An 11,507-nucleotide genomic window follows, 5' to 3' on the forward strand; every position below is an offset into this window, starting at 1 on the left:
GCCACTACCTCCCACCTGTCCCACACCAGGTCTGATGCTCAACAGAGAACAGGGCCCACAGCTGCCGGGCTGCACAGCTTAGCTTGGAACTCGAATCAGGAGCACCAGGTGTCAGACAGGCGCACCCCTCTGGGACTGAGTCAGGCGGTGGTGATGCAAAGTGGTGGGACCCCACTTTGGGGTTAGTGGCGGCGGCAGCATCCGATTCCCAGGGGCGTCAGTGCACGCAGGGCGGGCTGTCCGGGATTCCCTCGTGGGCTGTGGAGTAAGCTGAGGTGTCTAGGGCTCAGCCTAGCACCACTGGGTCCTCATCCAAGTGGTGTTGGGGAGTGATTTGGGGCTACTACAAACCTCCCTTTGTTCTCACTGTGTTCTGGATAACCCCCAAATTTTGCCAGCCACCTCAAACTCCTTACAATAGTTAATTTTTTTCTCTTTCAGCTAGAGAAAGTCCATTTCTGCCCTTGACAACAAAAACTTGGTCAGTACCCTTCCCGAAACATCCTAACTCAACGTGGTCCTCTTTTTCACCTTCTATTTCCTTTATGGCATTAGTTATGGTTAGTAATGTTTTTACCTAGTCTATACTCGCTTGTGATCTGTGTTTCCTTCCAGAACCTGAGCCAACCGAGCCCACATGCATCCATCGACACCCCCAGAAGCTGCTGGGCGTGGCACAGTTGCGAAGCCCACGGGCGCGGCAGCCACACTGGGCGGCTTGGTATCTGGACCTGCTGCTGTGGACCTCCGTGTCTACACTTCAGTAAAGCAGGGGTGATAGCAGTTTCTGTCTAGTGTATAGTGTGAGAATTCAAAGAGCCAATATAGGCAAGGAGCTCCCGGCATGTAGTGGTATGAATGAATGGACTTCCCAAGTTCAGATGAGCTAGGCATGTCATTCCAGAACCTGGGGGGCTGAGCCAGGTCAGGTGTAGGTTCAAGGTCAGCAATTTAATGAGAACCGCAGCAATTTACTGAGACCCCGTTTCAAAATAAAAAGGGCTGGGACTGTAGCTTGGCGGTAGAATGGCCCTGGGTTCAATTTCCAGTACAAGGGAAAAAATTAAAAAAAACAAAAAAAAAAGAAAGGAAGGAAGAAATTTAGATGAGAGTAACAGTAACAGCTGTTTTCAGGATTTTAGGAGTTTCCCATCACCCATGCCCACACTTTGTATGTAGGGTCTGACTGAAAGCCCAGTTGGAATTTGGGATGTGTCAGACCCTGTCTTCAAGGCAACTCTGATTTGAGCGCTCTTCATGCGCGCGTCTTTGTTATGTAAGCATCCCGTCTGTCCTCAGAGCCTGGGAAGCCAGGCTCCTCTGAACCCACTGAGTCAGGGGCCCCCCGTCCCCTGTGGTCTCTTGCTGTGTGCACAGTGGCTCGGGCCAGCGGGACCTCCACTGCTTCCAGGAAAAGTGGCTCTTAGGGCTGCCGGGGCGGTGCGCACAGGGTCACCAGAGTCATGCATCTCGCCCTGCGCTGCTGCAGACCGCAGCCAAGCCCAACACTGCGTGCCTGGGCGCTGGCTCTTCTCCCAGAGGCCTGGGTTACTTTTTCCACGACTTGGGTTTTCCAGAGCGGAGGGCTGGGGGCCACATGAGGCAAGCCAGCGAGTTCACTGGGCTCTATTTTAAGATTCCCAGTCTTGTCTGCTTCCCGGCAGCTGTCACTGGGTCAGGGGAAGGGAAAACAGGAGGTGGGGGAGGTGGGGAGGCCGAGCCACAGGCTTTACTTCCCGCTGGTGGAAATTCCTATCCATCATAGAAGTGAAGTGTGTCCTCCTCTCCAAGTGACTCAGAATTCCTTACTGATCAGGGCAAAGGCTTGCTCGCTTTAATAGAAAAAATAAGGACAGTGTGACTGTATAGATGATTCCTATACCATCTGAGACTTTGTGGAGAACTTTCAACCATTTGCGCCCATTTGCTGGGTGAGACAGACATTATTACTCCCGGTCTAGAAGTGAGAAAACGGGAGCACAGAGGGTTTAGTGATTACACATATTCACCCAGCTGGTTAATCACCGAGCCCAGCACGGAAGCTTCGGCTCCCAAGTTTTCAATTCTGTTCTGTCATTTTGTAAACAGCCTTTGCCATCTCGCTCCTGCGGCTCGCCTGTGCCGTGAGGTCTGTGACGGAGTGAGGCTGTTGTTGTGTGGCCTTCTGCGGCCTTCCTACCCCTGTGGCCCATCTCTCCCCAGGGCCAGCCTCAACAGCTACTGAGCGCCTACCGTGTGCAGCTCCCGTGCTGTGTACAACCTATGGGGAAAGTTTCTGAGCACGCAATCACAGTGGAGTGTGTAAAGCTGTGTGCAAATATACAATATTAGGGACCCGGAGAAAGAGGTCATTTGCATTGTTGGGGGAGGCAAGGGGAATCTTCCAAGGCTTTTCCTCCTGCTTTTTATGAAACATTTTCGAGCACACAGAACAGCGGAGCAGAGGTTACAGTAATGGCCATTGCAGTTGTTAGCATTTACTGTATTAGCTTTGTCCGTTGATCTGCAGAAAAGGTAGGTATAGACAGACGTGTACACACAGGAAGGCATGTGGCTGAAGCACTTGAAAGGAATGAGTGACGCCGTGTGGCTCACTCCTCAGTGATTGCAGCATTCATTTCCTAAGATTGAGGACATTCAAAGAGGTAAATTTTGAGTTGGGTCTTGTCCGATGAATAGGAGTTTGTTGGACAAAGGAGAAGGTGGGTGCAGGTGGTGGCGATGGCGTGGAAAACAGGTGAACAGCATGGAGGGTTTAGGGGGAAACTTGCTGATCATGACCAGATGTGGGGCTGGTGAGCCCTGGGAGAGGGGCTTGGAGCAGCTCATTGGAACCAGGCTGGCTGCAAAGAAACTGGAAGGTCTGGGCAAGGAGTTCAGTTGACCCTGGCAGATAGGAGGTACCGGAGGCCTGGAAAGAGGAGATGACATGCTTTGATTTACCTTTATCTGGTACTGGATGGGTGGGATGGAAAAAATAGAGAAGCCAGGTTAGGATGCAAGAGGTGGGAATCATGTAAGTGGATGAGGGGAGGAGGGTGGAGACCAGTTCAGCGTGGATAGGGCTTGGAGGCTGACTGGAAGTGGCAGGGAGGGGGCCGAGGGACATCACGGTGAGAGCTCTTTCCAATGCAATTGAGTGAATGTGCTAATGCCCTTAGAATGTCACCAATCGAGTGTGGTGGTGCGTACAAGGCACTGAATGCAAAGAGACAAGTTAAGCATGAAGATGCCTAATTTGCAGGTGGAGATATGGGTCTGGAATGCTAGTAAGGGCCAGAGAGAGAGGTTTGGGGTCATCTGCCTGTGGACTGTAGTTGAAGCAGTAGGAACTGACTCTGGCCAGGGCTGTGGGAGGCGTGGTGGTGCACACCTGTAATCCCAGTACCCGGGAAGCAGAGTTAGGAGGATCTCAAGTTCAAGGCCAGCCTCAGCAACCTAGGGAGACCCTGTTTCAAAAGAAACTAGCAAAAACTAAATTTAAAAAGGGCGGGGTGTAGCTTGGAGTTAAAATGTCTCTGAGTTTAATCTCTAGTACCAAAGAAGAAAGGAGAGAAAGAGACAGAGACAGAGAAAAAAGAGCAGGGCAGAGAAGGAAGGAAGGAAGGAAGGAAGGCAGGCAGGCAGGCAGGCAGGCGTTCAGGATATAACCCTGGAGTTGCCCTGCCTTGTCTGTGAGAGAAGGGCCAGGTGGCAGAGCCTCCTCGGCAGCTTCAGCTTCGCAGTGAGCACCAGATGAGCTGTAGGTGTGAAAGTCCAAATTCTGGGTTAGCACTTCCAGGTCAAAGGATAAGTTCCCTGGTTAGAGTAGACGGTGTTGTAGATGAAGAGAGAGACAGGGTCAGCCCTTGGTAAATGGCACCTAAGAAGCAGAAAATCCTCTTCCTCTGCTCCCCCTAACGCTTTGCAAGAAGGGAAGACCAAGCTGAACTGGCAGAGGAGATAAATATTCACTCATGAGCCCTTGTGTGGCTCGGGCTGGAAAGAACTTTCTGTGGCACTGGGGGATGGGGCGGGCCAGTCTGCAGCACCAGCAGTAACTGCAGGGATGCTGCAGAAAGAGGACCCGGGATCGAATCATGGCTCCACCCTCTGTCTCCTCGTTAACTGCTTGATGCCCCAGTTTCCCTGTCTGTAAAACGACGGAGTCCCTTCTTCAGCGAGGTTTAAGGGAGCTCAGGACAAAGATAACCATAGATATAGACTGCACAGAGCATGCTTACTAAAAGCTCTCAGCTGTCATTGCTGAACAGCCAGGCTGTTCGGGAAGCCTGGGGATTTGGATCTAGAAGGTTCTCTGGTGGCCATGCTTGGAGCAGCGCAGCCATTGCTGGTGGGGAGGAGTGATGGGTCACACAGCTCCCCGCGTGTCTCTCCCTGCTCAGAGGTGCGGGGCCCGTTAGAGAGAGCCAGCCAGCGCGTTTCTTTCCCGGCCATGCATCATGCACCCCCGCTGCGCGCCTCCCTCTGTCCACCTGGGCCGTTTCTAGGGCAGCTGCTGAGTGAGGGGTGGAGGGCCTGGAGCTCGTGAAAGGACCACCTGTTCCCCCAGCTTCCTCCGGCCCTCCCCACCCCGCCTCCCAGCGGCTCACACGTCTGACCACGTTTCTCCCTCTGCACAGGCGCCCTGGGCTCACTGCGAGAGGCACGTTTCCTTTTGAGTGGCCTCCGCACCACGGCTGGAGGCAGTGTTTCGTGGTACCCGTCCTGTTAGCCTATAAAAATGCTTTCTTCAGTGTCCCTGCACCTGTCTGCCCAAGCCCTGCCCTCCCTCTTGGCACTGGGCCTCAGAAAAGGTGGCTCGAAGCTCCTGAGGTCCCAGGACATGGCAAGTCCTCCCTCACCTCTGTGTTTCAGCGAGGTTCCTGCTAGGCCTATTCATTTCTGGGGTCCTTCTGCCTCATCTAGAAGTCCCTGGGGACAGTGTGAAGGCACGGCTAGAAATGTCAGCCGGGACTCAGCCCAGTTTGGCACTGAGTAGCCCTGGGTTAGCTCTTCTAGACAGAGCCGGGTTCCAGGCCTGGCACCCCTGTTTACAGGAGTGTCTCTGCGGGTAGCTGGCTTCTCCACTGGTGTCCATCTCTCAGTCTTCAGGGAGTCTATAAGGCACGGAGCTCAGGGTTGGGTCACAGAGGAGCCTAAAAATGGTAGCTTCTCTTTTCTCCTCCTGGAATCTTTTCTAGAGCAGGGACAGGTGTCAGCTTGGGAAGGCCAGCTGGAAACCTCTTGCTACCTGAGCTCGGCTGGGTCCCACTGTCTCCTTAGCACGGGCACCTCTTGGATCCCTGGGAGAGGGCAGTGTGGGGCTGGTTGGAGCTTTCACACTAAGGGCTCCGGAGGGCCAGAGAGTTGGCAGAAACACCAGGTGTGTTCAGTGCCCTATTTCCAACCCCAGGTGGACCCTTGCTCCCGATGTCAGCCCTACCCTTCTCCTCTTTGGCCCAGTTTGCTCTACTTTGGGGGACACCACGGTCACAGGGGGACTGTGTTCGGGGTACACAGTAGAACATTTCACTGCACAAGCCGGCCCATCTGGGACAAGTTTCCAAGAAGCGTCTGGCAGGCGTTCAGCCGTGAGTGTGCGAACTCTGAGGTCCCCAGGGAGGCTGGGCTGACGAGGACTCGCAAGGACAGACACATGTCAGCCGTCCGATCTGCACTTTCATTTAATTGCTACACGATGAGCGCAAGTGTTGAGCCAGATTCTTTGCAGGTCACCAAGATCTGGGGCTGTGGGCTTCGCTGAGGCCATTTTAGGCCCACTTCAGTAAGCACCCACATTTCAACAGAGGTGAGCTTTCAGCCGAGGCAAGAGCCCTGAGCTGGGTCGTACCTGTGATTCATGGAAGCTTTTCTCATGAGAAGGCAAGGGTCTTTCAGTTCTCTGTCTCTTACACACACACGCACACGCACACGCACACGCACACACACACACGGAGGAGTGATGCTCCCAACGCCTTCTCTAGCCCAGGCTGGCGCGGCATCTGTTGGGTCTCCCTGTGCTTATTCCTTCCCTGGAGACAGGCGCACTCTGCATGCAGCACCTGCCTGCCCTCCTAGCTCTGAAATAGAAAAAAAAAAGGTGCTTGGTGCTCAGTGTGCCGGAGAACAGAAGTAGGGTGACCTCAGGACAAAGGTGAGGGGGTGGGGAGGCGGGGTGGGAAAGAGAAAGACGCTGTGGGACCCAGGAGACTTGGGGAAACTTCCACTTTGGAAACGGCAGACTTGGGATACAGTGGGGTCCGCTGAGTGCCACTGGGTCCTGTAGGGAAAGTGTCCCTGTGCCAGAAGGGGGTGGGCAGGGTGTCTGCCCGAGGCAGCATGGGTGGGCACGCAGAGGGACCTGGGCACCAGAATGGGGGGACCTAGGAGATTGGGGGCAGGTGGACAGTCCGGTTGTGGGGTAGAATGAAGCAGACATCACATCAGGCAGATAAGAACAAGTAGTGTGACCACTAAACCCCCAGCGCAGGATTTATGAAGGGCCAAACCCGCAAGCAAGGGCCCGGGAAGCTGAGCCGCAGAGAGCCAGGCTCCATCTACCAGCAGCCAGGGGCCCAGGACGGTGGTGGGGGAGCAAAGGTCCTCAGGGCCCTCCATGGCCTGGAGACTCTGGGAACTGGCTCTGGGGACCGGGGTGCTCCTGAGCACGGGGCACGGGAGAGCCAGCCCGGCCATTAACCCAGGACTTGAGCAGGCACTGGGGCTTTCCACAGCCACGCTGGGGAAAGGCCGACGACGCAAGGGACTGGGAAGTGGAGACGCAGAAAAATCCAGAGGTGGTGAGAGGCCATAGCCAAGGGCAAGGGCCGAAAATGTGGGTGGGGAGAGAGGGAGGGAGCAAGCCGAGGAGAGGGCAGGGAGAGGATGTGCGGAACAGGAGGCAGGATGGCGCGGGTGAATCGCACTCATTATTCCCCCAGGACACGCGAGGTTCTTCAGTCACAATCAAACTGAGCTGTACAGAGCGTCTCCTGGCCAGCTAAGGCACGCATGTGCAGAAACGCGGGCCCACCCCAAGACAGACCCGAGATCCAAACCCAGCCCCACAGCTTCCTAGCTTTGTGACCACAGGCCAGCCACAGACTCAGAAGTGGAATGAGGACTTGTCTGTCGTACGGGGGTGATTGTGAGCACTGAAACAGAGAATTCAGGCACCAACACCCAGAACAGAGCCTGGCACTTAATAACTGTTTGATAGACTGAGCCTGGTGCCAGGGGCTGAAGATAAAGATGACCCGGGCAGTGGCCCCCCACCCCCAACATGAGCTAACAGGGGAGACAGCCCATGCATCCATCCCGTGAGTGTGTACAGAATGAAGAGGAGGAGCAGGTCCTCACGGGACCTGGCCCAATGGGTAGCAGAGCCAAGAAGCATGAGTACCAACCCAAGGTTCTGGACTCAGACTAGCGCTCACCTCTGGCCATTGTGGAGACGCTGGTCGCAAGGGTCAGGAGCCTGACTGGGTACTGGTCCCTCCCCTGGGGGTACACTATTAGTCAAAACTCATGGGACTGTATGCTCAAGGTCTGTTTTATTATGTGAATTACATCTCATAGGTAAAGAAAAATCAGCTTATTTAAAATTTACTTTTAGCCGGGCATGGTGGCGCGTGCTTGTAATCCCAGAGTTTGGGAGGCTGAGACAGGAGGATCGCGCAGGTTCGAAGCCAGCCGTGCTGGCTTAAGAGACCCCGTTTCCGTATAAAATAGGTCTGGGAGTGTAGCCCGGAGGTAGAAGGGTTTCCAGGACCCCCAGTACCACCAAAAAAAAAAAAAAAAAAAAAGGCAGCCTCAGTTATTTAGTGAGGCTCTCAGCAACTTAGTTAGACCCTGTTTCCAAATAAAGTATAAAAAATAGGTCTGGGAGTATATCCCGGAGGTAGAAAAGCCCCTTGGTTCCACCCCGAGTACCACACACACAAAAATTTACTTTTAGCTGGGCGTGGTGGCCATGTTTATCATCCCAGCATTCTAGAGGCTGAATCAGGAGTTTTGAAGGTTCACGGCCAGCCTCAGGTATTTAGTGAGGCTCTTTGCAATTCAGTGAGAGCCTGTTTCAAAATAAAGCATAAGAAATAGGGTTGGGGGTGTAGCTCGGAGGTAGAATACCCCTGGGTTCCATCTCTGGTACTGCAAAAAAAAAAAAAAAGTAAATAAATAAAATAAAATGTACTTTTGTTTCTGAAGACTGAACTCAGGTACATTCTACCTTTGAGCCACATACTCAGCCGTATGTATGTATGTATGTATGTATGTATGTATGTATGTATTTTGGAATAGGGTCTTGCTGAGTTGCTGAGGCTAGCCTCAAACCTGTCATCCTTCTGTCTCAGCCTCCCAAATACTGGGGTTGCAGATGTATACCACTGTGCCCAGCTCAAACAGTATGTTTTTTAAAATGAGCACAGAGAGAGGTGTCTATAGTACCTGCCAATCGCTGACTTTGGCTGGATTTTGGGGTGTGAAGTAAAGGATGTGAGATCAGGGGCTAGAGCCAGAGAGGCCCTTCAGAGTGACTAGACATGGCCCTGTCAGCCTGAAAGGGGGCAGGGAGAGGGGAAGAAACTAGAGAGGGCTAATATTGTAAGAAGCGTAGGGAGCTGCTCCCCCGGCTCTAAAGAGTGTTCAGGGAAGACAGTCATCTCTATACCCAGCTGTACTTGGCCAATGTCTTCCCAGCAGTAGAGAGTGCCCGAAGTTTGGGTCATGGCCTGGTGGGGAAGCATCTCCAGGGACTATTTCCCACCTGCTGCCGATGCTGACCACCTCTTCCTCCCACTGCCTGGGGATGTCTGTTACCTCTGGGCTCTTATGATCCTAAAACCCAAAATGGCGTCCCACTGTCCAGAGCCTACTCAGTCCCCCGGGCTCCAATTTCTAAATCATTCTGCAACCTTGGCTCTACTTTCAGACTACAGCAGGCTCTCCAGCTCTGCACACCACACGAAGCGTGGCCCCTCTGTCTGTCCTGCATCTACACCTCACCTCATAGAAATCTCCCAGAGATGCCACTTAGAGGTGGCTTGCCATGGCCACCAAAACCCTCTCGATTTTAAATACTGCCATCCTCTCTGATCGGCCTTCTCCCTGCACATCTGTTTCAGCAATCGACAGTAATTCCTCTCACCCCACCCCCCACCACATAGCTGCGTTTCCTAGGCTAGGCGGTATGGTCCCTGGAGTCAGGAAAGAGCTTGTGTTTCCCCACTAATTTGGGACACAGTAAATTTTTTTGATTCTTGAGAGATTAAACCTAGGGGCATTCTACCTCTGAGCTACACTCTGAGCCCTATTTAATTTATTTATTTTTGCTTGGAAACAAAGCAAAAATAATTTTTTTTTTTTTTTTTTTTTTTTTTTTTTTTTGCTAAGCAACTGAGAGCCTCGCTAAGTTGCTGAGGCTGACTTTGAACTTCCAATCCTCCTGTCTCAGCCTTCCAAGTACTGAGATTACAGGTGTGCACCACCATAAATATCTATTGGTAGATTGATGGAGGGAGGATCCAGTCACTGTGGCCTCATCTGTGTATAATCAGAAATCGAGAGAGTTTTCATTTGCCCTAATCATTTTCAGTACCTGAAAATTCTGTCTAGACCTCTGCTACCATGCAAAGGGTGGTGTTGGGGGTCAGAGGGGCTGACAGAGTAAAAAGCTGGTGTAGCCAGGAAATGGTGGGACATTTAATCTTGACCCCCATTTTGCCCAGATCGCTGATCCCCGATAACCCAGGCTACAGACCTGGGTCTCAAGCCCTCCATTAAAGAGCTCACAGCTACTCTGGAAGTGCCGGGCAAAAAAAAAAAAAAAACCAAAAACACCACGAGGTCAGGTTTTGTTAAAGCCAGAGAAATCATGAGTGAGTTCAACCGGCTGGACGGCAGAGTCAGCCCCATTACTGAAATTGCAGGTCCACACCAACCTGCTGGGAAGAGAATTTGGGATACATTTGTGAACTTCAAAAACTTTCTGCCTGGAAACCGGAGGGGTAACCATGGCAACAGGAGGCAGGTTGAACCCAGACAGGGCTCTTCAGCCTCAGCAGGGAGCTCGGTGCTCTCAAATCTGCCGGGCTGCACACAAAACCCTTTGTCTCTTCGCCTTCTTTGTGGAAGAGGAGAAAGGACACCGCAGGAATCTGGGGATGGGGACCCTGCTTTCTGCTGTATCCTCTTCCAGGGCCGCATCCACTGATGTCTTGTTGTCTGGAAAATGGAAACGATGAACTTTTGCTGGCCTGTTTGCAGGGATGCAGAGAGGCCAGGAGGGTCTGAGGGGATCCTCTGCAGTCAGTATTAACTGCTGTCACGTGGCCACATCTAGCCTGACGCAAACACGGTGCTACTGAGGGCGAGATGAGAGTTCCATCCATCCGGAGACCCCATCCATCCAGAAACCTGTTTTTGTTCCAGGGAGAACAGCTGTCTCGCAGACAATGCCCACATCCTCGCCTGGCAGCTGCGTAATAAAAGCTTGCCTGGGGGACATGAGTGCACCAGGTGAAAGCCCTCATCCTGGCGACCTGCTCCTCCAGCCCAACGCTCTACTGATGGTGGACGAGGAGGGCTGAGGAACGCAGCGGCTCCCCTCTCGTCCAGCCCTGGGCCAGCAAAGGAGCCTTGGCTGCAGGATGGGTCTGAGGGCGGTGTGCTGGCACCCCACGCCAGGGCTGCTACTGTGCCTGCCTGCCTTTGTTCTCCGCTTAGTAACCAGGAGGTTCGGGAAGGATGGGGACTGGCGATTCAAAGCACGCTGTTCTGATGTGCTGGGTCATCCCTCAGAGGCCCTCGACCCGACGGGAAATCGCTTTGACAAATGATCCCACATGGGGATCTGATTTGGGCCTCCCTCTGTCGCGCCAGCAGCCGCTCGCTCCCCCCACACCTGTGGTTTTCCTCCTCCTTCCCCACCACCTCTCCTCAGCCTCTCCCTGAACTCTCAGTGGGAACCTCTTCTCCCTTTCTCTCTCCTTTCTGACCCTTTACTTTTAACAACAGAGAGCAGAAGTCGCCGAGGAACAGCAACTGTTAGATGCCACTTATAAAATAAAATTCTGTGGCCCGAGAGGCACAAAAATATGTTTTTCCTTATTGTGTAGTACCCCAGCACCCTTGTTAATTAAAACTGCAAGTTGCTGGGTTTGGTGGGGCACACTTGTAATCCCAGCATTTAGGAGGCTGAGACAGGAGGGATTGCAGTTCACAAACAGCTTTAGTTACTTAGTGAGGCCCTTTGCAACTCAGTGAGACCCTGTTTCAAAGTAAAGAATAAAAAATAGGGCTGGGGATGTAGCTCAGAAGTAGAATGCCCCTGGGTTCCATCCCTAGTACTGCCAACCCCCCCCCCCCCAAAAAAAAAACCCTTCAAGTTAACATTTATTTTATTTTTGGGTCTGGGGATGGAACCCAGGGACATTTTACCTCCAAGATACACTTCCTGCCCTATTTTTTTTTCTTTGTTTTGAAATGGGGTCTCACTAAATTGCGGATGGCCTCACTAAGTAGCT

This window comes from Muscardinus avellanarius (genome assembly GCF_963383645.1).
Source record: "Muscardinus avellanarius genome assembly, chromosome: 7".
In the NCBI taxonomy this organism is placed as follows: domain Eukaryota; kingdom Metazoa; phylum Chordata; class Mammalia; order Rodentia; family Gliridae; genus Muscardinus; species Muscardinus avellanarius.